General features: G+C 41.7%; 1 long non-coding RNA gene across 1 annotated transcript in view; it reads left to right on the top strand.

Moving 5' to 3' along the window:
- The window catches only part of LOC107721053 (uncharacterized), a 65,616-nt gene that overhangs the window by 28,814 nt on the left and 22,730 nt on the right, over positions 1–14,072 (top strand). Inside the window, exon 2 of the long non-coding RNA XR_001637675.1 lies at positions 5,570–6,142. This is a non-coding gene — a long non-coding RNA (uncharacterized LOC107721053). The remainder of the gene's footprint in view (positions 1–5,569; positions 6,143–14,072) is intronic.

The raw sequence follows: 14,072 nt of genomic DNA on the forward strand, positions 1-14,072 counted from the left end.
AATAATAGTTCAGAATATTACTGTTTTTATTCAATTTTTGTTTAAGTAAATGCAGCGTTGGTGAGCAGAAGAGACTTCTTTCAGAAACATTAATAAATCTTAAAAAGGTATTATAAGGTTGCTTTTGTTCTGCTTTTGATTCATTAAGCATAATCATCTTTAATCTTTGCCTGCTGGATATTTGTAGTCTTTTCTCTGGATTTCCGTAAATTTTGCATTTAACAGGCTTATGGTCCGGTTTGTCATATGCACTATTTCAGTTAATCCATTTTTGATATACCATGAAATCCAATATAACAATATATTCAATATATCATGGCCCAACTTCAGCAGTCACAGTGTGACTTAAAGGCACAGATCCTTCCTGCAAACTGTTTCCACGCTGAGGTCTCAGTTACGTGTTTTTTTTCTCCTAGTGGACGGCTGTTTGTTTCTATCCATGTGTGAACTGTCATAAATAAATGTGATCCATCTTGCTGTCGGGTTGTGCTGGAGACATCTGCTGCACAAATGTGTGAAGAATAAAGAGTCCCGGGTCGCCCTTCTTCATTTGATTTACAGTTTGATGTATTTGACATTAAACGCTCTCGATGTCTCTAATAAAGCGTGTTTGTTTCTCAGCCAGTATCTCTTGTGTTGGTAAATGGCTGATTCAGTGTTTTTCCCGTTTACACTGCTGTGCTAACATGTAGATGTAGTCATAACTGAATGGTAAAACTTTCATGCTTGTCATGCTGGATCTGTTTCAATGGAACTAACAACCAAAGTTAGCTAACGATGCTTTTGGGAAACGCACCCCAGATGGGATGGTATCGCTGAAGCTACTGGTTTTTATCTTCTCTTCCTCATGCAGGTGTTGTGTGGCGGCGGTGAGTCAGATGTTGCAGTAAGTGCGTGTTCTCCACGCTGGAAGGGAGAGAAAGGCAATGGCACATTAAAGTGGTTTTCCCCGCACCCCCCGTAGAGGCCTTTGTATTACATAAAGCCTTGAGAACAGTTGTGTCATTGTTGTGAACGGAAAGGGTCTTCTGATGCTTGCACTTCTGAATATGATATGTGCACATGGAAAGCATGGACAAAAAACTGTGTTGAATTACCCATGTAGATGTAGTCATAACTGAATGGTAAAACTTTCATGCTTGTCATGCTGGATCTGTTTCAATGGAACTAACAACCAAAGTTAGCTAACGATGCTTTTGGGAAATGCACCCCAGATGGGATGGCATCGCTGAAGCTACTGGTTTTTATCTTCTCTTCCTCATGCAGGTGTTGTGTGGCGGCGGTGAGTCAGATGTTGCAGTAAGTGCGTGTTCTCCACGCTGGAAGGGAGAGAAAGGCAATGGCACATTAAAGTGCTTTTCCCCGCACCCCCCGTAGAGGCCTTTGTATTACATAAAGCCTTGAGAACAGTTGTGTCATTGTTGTGAACGGAAAGGGTCTTCTGATGCTTGCACTTCTGAATATGATATGTGCACATGGAAAGCATGGACAAAAAACTGTGTTGAATTACCCCGTCTGTACCAATCTGTCAAACCTGGATGCAGCTCGGTTTTCGTTTGACAGTCGCACCAACCAGCAACTCTGGACTTTCCCTGAAACTGGAGTTTCCACTTTGTTTTAACCTAATTATGTGTCTCTGCGGCCGCGCTGCTTAATGACGCTATTGTTTAGTGTTTGTGACGAGCAGCTCTTCTGAGAGTAACGAAAAGATGAGAGGGGAAGACAAAAAAGTGGGACTGCAGCAGTTCAAACGTAATACAATTAGTTAAAATCTGAGATACTTACAGTAAGCACAGTAAACATCACAGTTAGAAGGTTTAAAAAAAAAATCCTGTGCCTTTTTTTTCTGTCTCTGAGCTTGAAAATTAGTGCGCTCTCACTGTGGAAGAGGAAACGCATTCAGTTACAAAGTCTAGATCACTGCCATGCGTCTGAACATTTTACATCTTGCATTACAACTAATGTGCACACAACAAAATCAGTAAGCTGATATGGAGCACACCTGTAAATCAGGACATTCACAAGCTTCAACTTCTCACCCGCCTTGCTCGAGAGACTGTGGGCGGTGTCATTGTTTAATGCTGTTTGCTTTTTATAGATGTCACCAAAATTATGCTTTTATACACTTTGTATTGAGTTAATATTAGAAAGTGCATTGATGAATGTGAAAACGGCTATGTGTTGAGTTATGTGTGTGAGAGATTGAGTTATAGGTCAGTGCTAGAGGAAGTTCAGCATCGCCGCTGCGGGGTTCTTCCTGCGGCCGACCCGAGGGATCAGTACCTCGATAGTGCCAGATAACACAGGGTTTGTGTTGGAGCATTCGCAGAGACCCGCGCTCCCTTCACATCTCTTCTAAGAGATATTTTTATCCAGTTGACAGGAAGGTAAACCGAAGTGGCTTTTACTTGGACTTTCATTAATGTGCTCTACAATTTGACATAGCGCTGGAGAAGACTTGGGGTCAAGCATGCAAATTTATAAAAACAAAACCGGGAATCAGAATAACTTCCTCTCCCAAGAAAGTCAATAATTTATCATTCAGACTCGGCATATAGCCTAGTATGTAGAGTGGAGTGCTAAAATATGGAGCCTCACACATGACATGGCCACTGATTAAAATAAATTAAAACAAGGGAACGGATAAGTACAACTTGGCCACAATTTAACTAAAATAAGGGAACAGATTACTAAAACATGGACACAAATTAATAAGTCATGGGAACAAATTATTAATTTGTGGCCACAACATATATAGGCTATTTTTTCTGCATGTCGTGTGGGGCTCTATACTGAAATAATTTCAAGGGATAGTTCGGCCAAAAATAAAAATTATGTCGGCCTTTACTCCCTAAAGGCTTATTAGGAGAATCAGGAGAATTCCCGGCAGGTCGCTCATAAATTGGGCCGCCAGTGCCACTCAGGACATGGCAAGACCAAGTGTCTGGTTTATTTTCGATGAGAGACAGTGTCAATCGTTGTTCTTACACCCAAACGCAAAAAGATATTTAGCTCGCAGTATGTCATTTGAATTTGACTTTTAATTTGTATTTACAGTTTTTGTGCAGTTTGCTTATTCATATGTTTGAGTGCATAATCATTTGTTATGTATCTTTATGTTGTTGCTGAGACTTCTGGGTAATATATATAACAGGATCATCTTCATTTATCCAAGCTCTTTCACCACCCCAAAAAAAATGGGAGGAGGTAGGGTGGATGTGTAACAGGAGCTGTCCTTGGGCATTAAACTCCTGGGCTGAGAACGGGCTCCACTCCAGCCCTGACTCCCACTCACAACGTCAAGATATTTTGAGAAATACAACAAACAAACATTTCTTTCCGCATGTTGAGTTTCTATCAAGTGATATCTGTGACTCTCACATGACGACTTAAAGGTCAAACCTGAGCTGTGCTGATTTGATCTAGATCCAAACTTCAGTAGAAGTGAATCACAACAAGGAAGAAATACTTGAGACGTAATGATTTATGGCTGAAAACTAGATTGGAGCACATTCTTACGCTGTACTTTGGAAATGGCTTGAGTTTTGTGCAGCAGTCAGAAATGAGTAGAGCCATGCTGTTCTGAAGTTTAGGATTTTTGGAGAGTAAGCATGAAATGCTTTCTGTGTACAAAACAAATATTCCGAGTGTTGGGAACAGGCCCGGTGCTGCGGTGAGGTGGGGCGAGGGGGGTAATTGCTATATTAAGAGGAAGGAATTCAAAATAAAGTTAATCTCTCCATACCTCCATAGGCAGAATGAGCATGCTGCGTCTTGTTCAACACACAAAGCATATACAGAGATAGTGTAACTGAGACGAGGATGAAGGTTCTGCTGTGCCAGGATCCAGTTCAGCCCGGTTTAGGACCAGAACAGGAATGGGTTTGACTTGGCACTGATGCTGAGCAGAAGTACTCAGATGTATTCATGTGTGTAGGTTCCTAACAGTTCATGGGTATGCAGCTCTCTACTGTATGCTGTGTGTGAGTTTAACTAGTGCATTCCTCAGCCACCCGCCCTCCCATTGCGTAATGCTTCATTTTAACTCAACGACCACCTCACCTTGCTGCCAATTTTATGAAAGCTCCTCCTCCTCTCTCCTGCAAGAACTAAAACAAAAATGGCAGTGGTCTCATCCGTAGTCTTTGATATTGCTCATAATTTTACTACTGGTGAAGTCTTAGTAATATAAGACTATTTTTGCATCATGTGCATGAAACAAAATGTTTGAGTCAGGTAATTGCGATAATTCCAACAGCTCTAAAACTCCTCTGAGCTTTGAGGTCTCAACTGAGCTCTTGTCATGGTCTAGCGCAGGGATGGGCATCTCCAGTTCTGGAGGGCAACTGTCCTGCAGAGTTTAACTGTATCCCTAATTGAACACACCTGCCTGTAATTTTCTAACAATCATGAAGACTGAAGACAGGCGTTCTTGATTGAAGATGAAGCCAAACTCTGCAGGACAGCGGCCCTCCAGGACTGGAGATGCCCATCCCTGCGCTAGACCATGACCATCTTTGGTCTGGCAGTTACTATGTTGCTCCAACATATTAAGTCATGGCACACATGACTGAAGACATTTCTCAATCCTGTTCTCTCTGCATCATTTTCCTGTCTTGTCTTTCTACTGAACCTGTCAATAAAATTGGTTAAAAGGACAGAAATTAAATGAAGTTAAATCAGGGGTGTCCAGACCTGCTCCTGGAAAACCACTGTCCTGCAGAGTTTAGCTCCAACCCTAAATAAACACACCTTAACCAGCTAATCAAGATCTTACTAGGCAAGCTAGAAACTTCCAGGCAGGTGTGCTGAGGCGAGTTGGAGCTAAACACTGCAGGACACAGGCCCTCCAGGACTGGACTTGCCCAACTCTGTTCTGGCATTTAGTGCGGTGCTCCAACATATTAAGTCATGGCGCACGTGTAGGCAAAGACATTTCTCAGTCCTGTTCTCTCTGCATAATTTTCCTGTCTTGTCTTTCTACTGTACCTGTCAATAAAAGTGGTAAAAAGGACAGAAATCAAATGAAGTTAAATCAGGGGTGTCCAGTCCTGCTCCTGGAAGGCCACTGTCCTAAAGAGTGTAGCTCCAACCCTAATTAAACACACCTGGACCAGCTAATCCGAGTCTTACTAGGCATACTAACTAGAAACTTCCTGGCAGGTGTGCTGAGGCGAGTTGGAGCTAAACTCTGCAGGACAGTGGCCTTTCAGGAGCAGGACTGGACAAGTTCCAAGTGCGGTTCTTAGGCCAGTGTTTCCCAGCTGAATCAGGTGTGTTTGATTACTAAGACATGCAAAATGTGCACTGCTGTGGAGGCCTTAGGAACCACTGTCTTAGGCTACCAGCTTCAGTGGCTGCAGCTTTCAAGCTGGTATTTCATAAAATGTTACATTTGAAATATTTCTAAAGTTCATTGAATGTCGATTGAGATGTTTGACCATTGCTCTATCTCTCCACAACAGATCTGTCATTTACCCAAATGTATATGACTTTGCTTTTCACTCTGCCAGATTCAATTTCTAGAAAGGTTAGTAATGTATCCCTTCTGTTTCTGCCCTTGCCACAGTGGGTCTACCCTGACTTCGCGTTGCGCTTCCTGAAGAAAGGAAAAGCCCTGATGTGCTTGTCACCCGAGCTGATGGCCGGGGCTGTGAGATGGAGCCCGAATGTCTTCACTCAGTCCCTCTTCAGACACTCAAAGGCCGCTCTGTTTCAGCCTGATGACGAGCCGATTGGATATAATCTTGAGCGGCGGACTCAGGAGATGGGGAGGGATAGGGAAACGCTACAGTAGTCTTTGCAGGGAAGGATCGTCTTTCTCCAGAAGTAGGAAACGAGCGTCGGAGGGTTTCTGCTGCCAGTCGGCTCGCTCCTCCTGTTATGACATGGGACCAAATTCAAACCATGTGTCCTCGCACCCGGTTAGCTGCTTTTGCCCACCTCTAGCATTAGCAGTCTGGACGGATCCATTTCACTGCCCCTCTCCCATGCGGCGTTCTCATTCTCCCAGCCCCAAATGAGTCTCTCCGTGGGACTCCTGGCTTAATAGGCTGGAACTTTCCAATGTCCGGTCTCCGAAGGTGGCTGTTATCCTCCGAGGGCCCCTGTGCGAGTTTCAAGCTCAAGCTCATGTTATGGGGTGAGTACAGTAGCCCACCTCCAGGGTCAAAGGTCACTTCCCTTTCAGATCTTTGCTTAAAGATGTGTTAAATACGTGAAAGGACTGGATGTGTTTTTGGAATATCTTTTTGCTTAAATATGCAGAACTAATGTGCCATATAGTTGGGAGGGGGAAATATTTGCTGCCTGCTGATCTGTCATCACTTGAAATGTGTATTTATGTATTCTTTGAGAGAAAAAAGGGAGGGAAGAATTTGGGGGATTTACCACACAGTACATAGCTTGCTCAGATGACCATTTTGAGACCTGTTTAATGGACAGCCTTCAATCTCCGTGGAATATGGCTAAGCACCATGGACAGCGTAATGTCCTGGTTTTGATAGCAGAGCCATACTATGTGGGCAGGGTTCCTCAAATCTGGCCCTGGAGAGCCACTGCCCTGCGGAGTTTAGCTCCGGTCCTAACCAAACGCACCTAAGCAAGCTAATCAAGGTCTTTAGAGTTATTAGAAAAATACAGGTAGGGTGAGTTTAATCAGGGTTTGAGCTAAACCTTTGAGGAACCTGCTATAAAGAAAGAAGGACTAGGTAAGAACTTCCAACAGGAAAGGCTAGTACAATATGAATATGTCAAGAAGTTTTCTCACTCTTACTGCTGTTGTGGTGGTTAGATGAACTTGGCTTTTCTATGACTCAGTGCTGCAAAAGTCCAGCAATCTCTTGACCTTGAATGGACAGACAAGAGTGGACAGCATGTTGAACTTTGTTCATGAAAGCAAATTATGTTTTTGTTCCGGTTTAACGGAAGGTCGTGTTAGTTACTTGCGTACTTTATGATAGCTTTGTGTATCGAGGGAGGGCGATGGGCGGTTTGAGAGCCAAGGCCCTTTCTGGTGTAAGGTCAAAACAGGTCACCGCTAATGCTCAAAGCAGTTTTTTGTCTAAAAACACACATGCACACACCTTAATCTAGTATCTAATATCACAAGTACATAGTTTTGTCCCCAAAGTTAAAAAATGTTTCTTTTATCTTAAAGAGCATTTCATAGTGAAGGTTTGTGATTTGTGAGGTACACCGAGAGGTTACTGCCTACTGCTGCTCATAGATCTTTCCATGCATCGAAATGCATTAAATTGCATAAAGATTTATGCATTTCCATGCATTAAATTGCGACAGTAATTTGTTACGATAGCCAAAAATAAAACCCGTTGAATTAGGGTGAAACCAGTGAGTGATTACTATGTGCGTAGTCTTTGTGTAAATGCCAGTCATCTGTCCTGGCACACAAAGACGCGCTGCTACATTGAAATGTTTGAAACCAGTCTGTCCTGTGGCCTCTCTCTCTCTCCGTTTCACTTCCTCTTGTCTTCAGCAGAACATGTGGAGTTGTTGCAGTGATGCACGTGTTGTTATTGGAGTCGGTGTGCTTGTGATCATGTCTTTCTTCCTGACAGGATCCACGTCAATGTGTCTGCTCAGCACGATGAGCTCCGTCTCTGCTCTCGTTAGCAGATCAGGTGTCTTGTTCACACACAGATGTGTCTCGTAGCTTTACGTTGAGTGTGTGTGTGTGTGTGTTGATGGGAGGCTTTTAATGGAGACACTCTGAGTAAATGTGCAAGGATTATGTGTGAAGACAAGGCTGCTTTTATCTGAGAAGCGCTGGCGTACCTGTGCTGTGTTTGATCATGCCTAACCCCCTCCGCATCCCAGCGCTCCTCTGATCCCTCAGCTCGGCATTCCTCTCGTAACAGTCAGCCACGGTATGTCCCTGTGTGGAGTACTGTACTCATTACTGGATGGGAAAGATGAAAACAGCCAGGCCATTGTACATCGAGAGCGCTTCTGCCCTGAAGGCTTCAGATTTCTCCTTACCTGTCACAAAAATCCCCAAGTGCCGGGTGGATGCATATAAAGTGATATCAGCTCTGCTCCAGACGAGAGGTGCCTACCTAGGCAACATTTCACGCCTGAAGACCTTTTCAAACAGTAGGCAGCAAAATTATGCTACATTAGAAGTAACATTTCTTACATTGTGTGATGTCTTTAAAGGATTAGTTCACTTTCAAATTAAAATTTCCTGATAATTTACTCACCCCCATGTCATCCAAGATGTTTATGTATTTCTTTCTTCAGTCGAAAAGAAATTAAGGTTTTTGATGAAAACATTCCAGGATTTTTCACCATATAGTTGGTTCAGTCAGAAAAGTTCATTTTCAATATTTTGTCATTAGAAGTTAGAATAAAGTAGCGCTATCTGATTAAAAATGTAGGGTAGGATGACCTCCCCAGCTTAATTTGTTTATCTCAGCAATTTTGATGAATGACTACGCTATTCTCACTTCATCTGAATATCAACATTTTTGAGATTTAGTCAGTCAAAGCAGTTTTGAGGTTAACTGGTCTAATTGTGTGTCTCTGGAAAATAGTGATCTATGACATTACGTTATGTTGAATATCAAAGTTTTTGTTGTTAATGAAGGATCTGTGGACACAATCAGTGCTTTTAGATTTGTGGAGTAAAAGTTGCAGCTTTTATTTTGAAATAAAAAGTTAAAATTATACCCTTGGGGTAAGATGACTCTCCAGAACTTGCACGGAAGCCCCGAAGTGACTGGTGTCTGTTTTCCTTTGCATATTTCACAACATGCGATTTAAATTCAGTTTGTGCTGTAATTGGCAACTGCTGACTTATAATCAGGAATATACAGCATTTCTCTGCTGATTAGCGTTCAGTCGACTGGACTCTATTGGAATCGGTTACATTAGCTTCACAATATCAGTTTTCTTTGTGTGACCACTGATTCCATGGAATAGCATCGTTTTTGTGTAAATATACAATGGTAATACCGTGGTGTTTTTTGAGTACCGTGTAAAAACCGTGGAATGCAGTGGTACTTCCACTGTACTTTTAATGGCGGTATTGTGTAACCTTTAAAATTATAAATATAGTATTAAAAACACATGCATACATGCAGACACCTCTTGCTTTTAATAGAAAATTGCAGACTTTATTATAAATATCTTTGCACTACATTTTACTTTTAGTAGCACTTTATTTTACGGTATAGTCACTAAATTATGCGTAATTATAATTACAAACGAAGCTTAAACCAAACCTACACCTAACTCTAACCCTATAGTAAGTACATGGCGTTTGTTAATTAATGTTACTTATTACTTGTTTAATTGCACCATAACAAGCACACCTTAAAATGAAGTGTAGCCAAACTCTATTATTATTAGTATGGCTACTTATGGCTTCAGAAGACTCGGAATATAGCACACAATTCATTCGGATACTTCCAGTGTTTTTTGTCCTATTTCACTGGCGTTACTACACTGTTTGTAATTTTTTGTTTTTGAGCACATGCCTATCTTGACATCCGGATGAGTGAAGGTTTGACGACATACCAAACTGGAAAGGGCCCGGCTAGAGCAGCTGAAACACACACGGTTCTGCAGGACGGCATTGCATGCGAGATCTTTCCTTGAGCAGAACAGCCATTGATCAGCAGCCGCTTGCATTCAGAAGACAAAGAGTCGCAAGCCTTGCAGCTCAGATTGATGTGCGGTCAAAGCTGTAAATCTGTCATCCGCAGTGAATAATACAGGAAGATTCAGATTGTGTTCTGAAGTCTTTAGGCGTTAAATGTTCACACAAGGCAGAGAAGCACCTGTGGTAGCTGGCACCCAGAGCCCTCCAACCGTGGCACTGCACAGACATGAAGTTTATGTCGTTTCTGTCGGGGCTTGTCGCAGACGCACACACAACAGTGAGCGATAAATCAAGAGGCCAACGGATTTCAGTCTCTTAAACGCAGACGAGTCCTTTCTGCGCACCGCTCATGCACAGCATGACACACGCCGAAACGGCACAATGACTGTGATTGTCTGAGCTGTCAGTCTCAGGGAAGGAAAACCGGGGTTGTGGTGAACCCAGGTACACAATAAAGGTGGAAGACGGGGCTCTGGATCCCATTGTGGGTTCACCACGCCAGCCGCCCGCACACTCGCTTCCCTGTTCTGTCAGAGCGCTTCTGCCCTGCGCGGTCCTCTGTCAGAGCTTTAACACACGGCCCATTGTCTCTGGGCTGTCCGCTGAGCGGGTGTTCCCGTCCTGTTGACACGGGTGACCCGTAATCAGTGGCTGTGCTGCTCAGTCTCAGATCCGTTTCCATTCAGAGCCCGCATTAACAGACTACAGTCGGATTGGGCGCAAGCGCTCAAGATGATATAATCAAAGGAATTTTATACAGTGCAGTTATGTAATTTTACAGTTTCCTGCTCGGGTGTTCTATTTTAAAAAAACGTGCCACTTGTAAAGCACACTCATATATATACATAAAACCAATCTTAAGTCGCTGGGGTATATTTGTAGCAATAGCCAACAATACATTGTATGGGTCAAAATTATCAATTTTTCTTTTATGCCAAAAATCATTAAGATATTAAGTAAAGATCATGTTCCATGAAGATAGTTTGTAAGTTTCCTACCGTAAATATATCAAAACTTAATTTTTGATTAGTAATATGCATTGCTAAGAACTTCATTTGAACAACTTTAAAGATGATTTTCTCAATATTTAGATTTTTTTGCACCCTCAGATTCCAGATTTTCAAATAGTTGTATCTCGGCCAAATATTGTCCTATACTGTATATATATATGAGCAATATCACTCGAGTACGAGAGCGATACCGGGGCTATATCAGCATGGCTGTGATTAGGCCAGAGGCAATCACAGCCGCTGATATAGAGCAGGTATCGCTCGAGTACGAGAGTGATATTGCGTTTATACAACAGTTCGACGGCACAAGTGTAAATATATATGAAAAACAACAACGGAGTGTCTCTGCCCGAGGTTATGGCGCTCTCGGCGGGTTCATGAGCGCTGAGCGGCCCCGGACGCCCTGGAGCTCACGTCTCTGAAAACGTCGACGCAAATGTTCAAATAGACGTTATCTTTATTAACAAACCGTAGATTTGAAGTCTAAACAAGTACATTCTCGCCTAAAAACCTTTTAAAACTACATTCCGTGACACAAAAACAGTATTATTTATAAATTTTAGTGGATTTGGGTGTCCGCCATGACACTCGCTGTGAGAAATACTGGAAGTGGAGTGATACAAGCGGTGAAAGGGCGTTCCTGTGGCGATACCAGTACAATATCTCACGGTTCTCAACCAATCAGCTTTGAGAACCAGAACGAACTGTTGTATAAATATATATATAAGCAGAACAGCACATGATACGTCACACCGCCCATCTCTCACTTACAGTATCCACAGTCTTTTGAGTTTCAGCGCTCTGTCTGTTTAAGCAAGCATTGTGCTGAAAATGTACTTAAATTTATCAACAGCCCTTTGCGGTATAGACTTTTTGGAAGCAACATAAAAGGAGGAGTTCTCTAGAAGGCAAGCTTGATGCAAGCAGACGCAGAAACATATATTTTATTTAGTAAATCTGACTGCATCAAGATCATTTAAGCCACATATAGTCCATGTTTTAGGATTTTGAATCAGCCGTTGTGATTTGTAATGATGTCAAATTAAAAGTTTGACTTTAAAGTACATTTATTTTAAATTGTCATAATATTTTGTACATAATATATGTACATGTTTTTGATGTGTTGACTAACATACTAAAGCACATGTAAAGCACTTGATTATAATTTTAACTGTAGTGTATTTGATATTACATTTAATTATTTTAAAGTTCATCTAATTGCATTAATATCAATTTAATCTACAATACATTTGCAATTGCAAATAGCACATAACTAAGTGCCTAAAAACATTACATTCAGTTCACACTTAAGTATATTCTTTTATAGTCTATTATTTCTGTAATAAGTACTTCTTTTTTTTTTTTACATGATGCCGGTGTACATCCTCTCTTATGAATAAGATTTCATGACAATTAAGTTTACATCCCAAAAACCATTTTATGATTGATGGCAAAGGAAATTCTCAGTGTGACCCACAAATCACTTTATTTTCTGTATGGAGCCACAGCAGAAACACACACTCACACACACACTCTCTCTCACACACACACACACACACACACACACGGGCTGTAATCTTGACTGTCCCGCTGTGTAGGGTTTTATATTTATTGTCCCTACAGCTGGGCATCAATTCGAGGCAGAGTGAGCTGTCGTGCTGCGTTCGTCTCAGATGCTGCAGTGCATTGTGGGTGTGTGCTGTGAGGGTTTTTCCCAGCTGACGCCACACTGGTGTTCAGTAAGCGGCTCAGTCCAGTGCTCCTCGCAGGTGTTGCGGATCTACAGTAGGTGTGCATTAATGCTCACCAGATGAGTGTGTCTCATTCACATACTCTGCATTCCTGCTCTGTGAACTCATCTTTTGTTCTTGTTCTGACACAGTTCCCAAACCAACGGCCTGGTGCTTTCCATGATCAGCTCTTGCTTGCAATGCTTGACCAAACGTGTTAAAAATGAGCACGGCTCCAAACAACAACGCTGAGATGTCACCATGAGAACGGTCCATCACAGAGATGAGTGGCAGGACATTAACCGGTTTGACAGAGACGTGAGCTCATGAGTGAACTCCTAAGAGAACTTTCTCAGCTCTAGAACCTTCTGAGGATCCACCAAACGTAATGGTAAGACTATAACATATCCTCAATGAAGACAGAAAACACTGCTCATTCAAAAGCTCTCGAGATTCAGAGGAAACTCTCACAAAACCGGATTAAAACAGTACCTCAGAGTCAAAAGAAAAATGAAATCATATTTTGCATGAAGAACATTTTTCGTACTATTAATATGTTTGGCATTAGGCACCATATTTATCATCAGATGGCAGTGATATGCTCCCATTTGTTTTAACTCTTGATGCATGCTCTATTAGAACAGTAAGTATTGTGGATTGATTGACTGTCATAGTTATAGTGTGCGATCACATTCCAGCGCGTCATGTTATTGTCTTGATATGTGAGCTGTAATGGAAGGAATGGAAGGCTTCATTAATGAGATTACTCAGATAATATCAGCAAACACACACAGTTGCTGTTTTCTGCGGTTATGAGGTATGTGACGTATTCCAGGGCTTATGTCTCCAAGTCAACAGCTCATTTAACACCCACATGTCTAATATTTAACCTGCTCTGAAATGTTTTTTTGTTTATAGTTAGTGTATGAGAATGAATGGAAGTCTATGAAAGTGAAGCTCCGAGGGCTTCCCATGACACTTTGAAGGGTGCAGGACTTTAACTGTCTCGTGTGCACGTTTGGTGCACCCTACGCCAGGGGTCGCCAACTGCGAAGCCTTTTTGAAAGTTGACCGGTCCTTAAGAAGTCTTACATTTAGTTGCATCAGATTTAAGACCATAAGTATTAAAAGATACCAGAAAGTCTTAATTATGATGTCAGGAGGTCTTAAATTTGGGGAGGGAAAGACAAGAATTGTGATACGGCTTAATGTGACGATTAAACGTCAAAACGCTATGATTTCATTGAATAAATATGAGCTGCATGTTTCAAAGTCAGCTGCTGTGCTGCTTTGTGTAATGTTACTGCTGTTACCGGGGAAACCGCGTTATTTCTGCCGTTCTGAAAGCGCCTCCTGCTGGCAGAGGATGAATGTGCATTTTCAGTAAGCCTGTCTGCTGTTTTTGTTCAGACCAATGTGAAAATCAACCCATGTTTTTACGCAGCAAACCCTTGTTGTAAATGTTAACTAGATAGAAAAGTTCAAGACAATCTTTGAAGTTGGCTTGAGAAAGTCTAGCCTGAAAGTTTGAAGAGGTTAGAAAAAGTTTTTAAAGTTTGACCGTTTTCAGTTTGAAATAGTTTGAAGTTTAAAGTAGTTTTAAAGCTTAAAGTTTGAATGTTTTGAAGGCAATACAGTCTGTCAGAAAAATAGTTTCTAGCATGTTGCTAGCATGTTTTAGCATTATTAGCATGTTGCTAGCATGTTTTT

The sequence above is a fragment of the Sinocyclocheilus rhinocerous genome, unplaced genomic scaffold, assembly GCF_001515625.1.
Source record: "Sinocyclocheilus rhinocerous isolate Xijiao unplaced genomic scaffold, SAMN03320098_v1.1 scaffold1232, whole genome shotgun sequence".
Lineage (NCBI taxonomy): Eukaryota > Metazoa > Chordata > Actinopteri > Cypriniformes > Cyprinidae > Sinocyclocheilus > Sinocyclocheilus rhinocerous.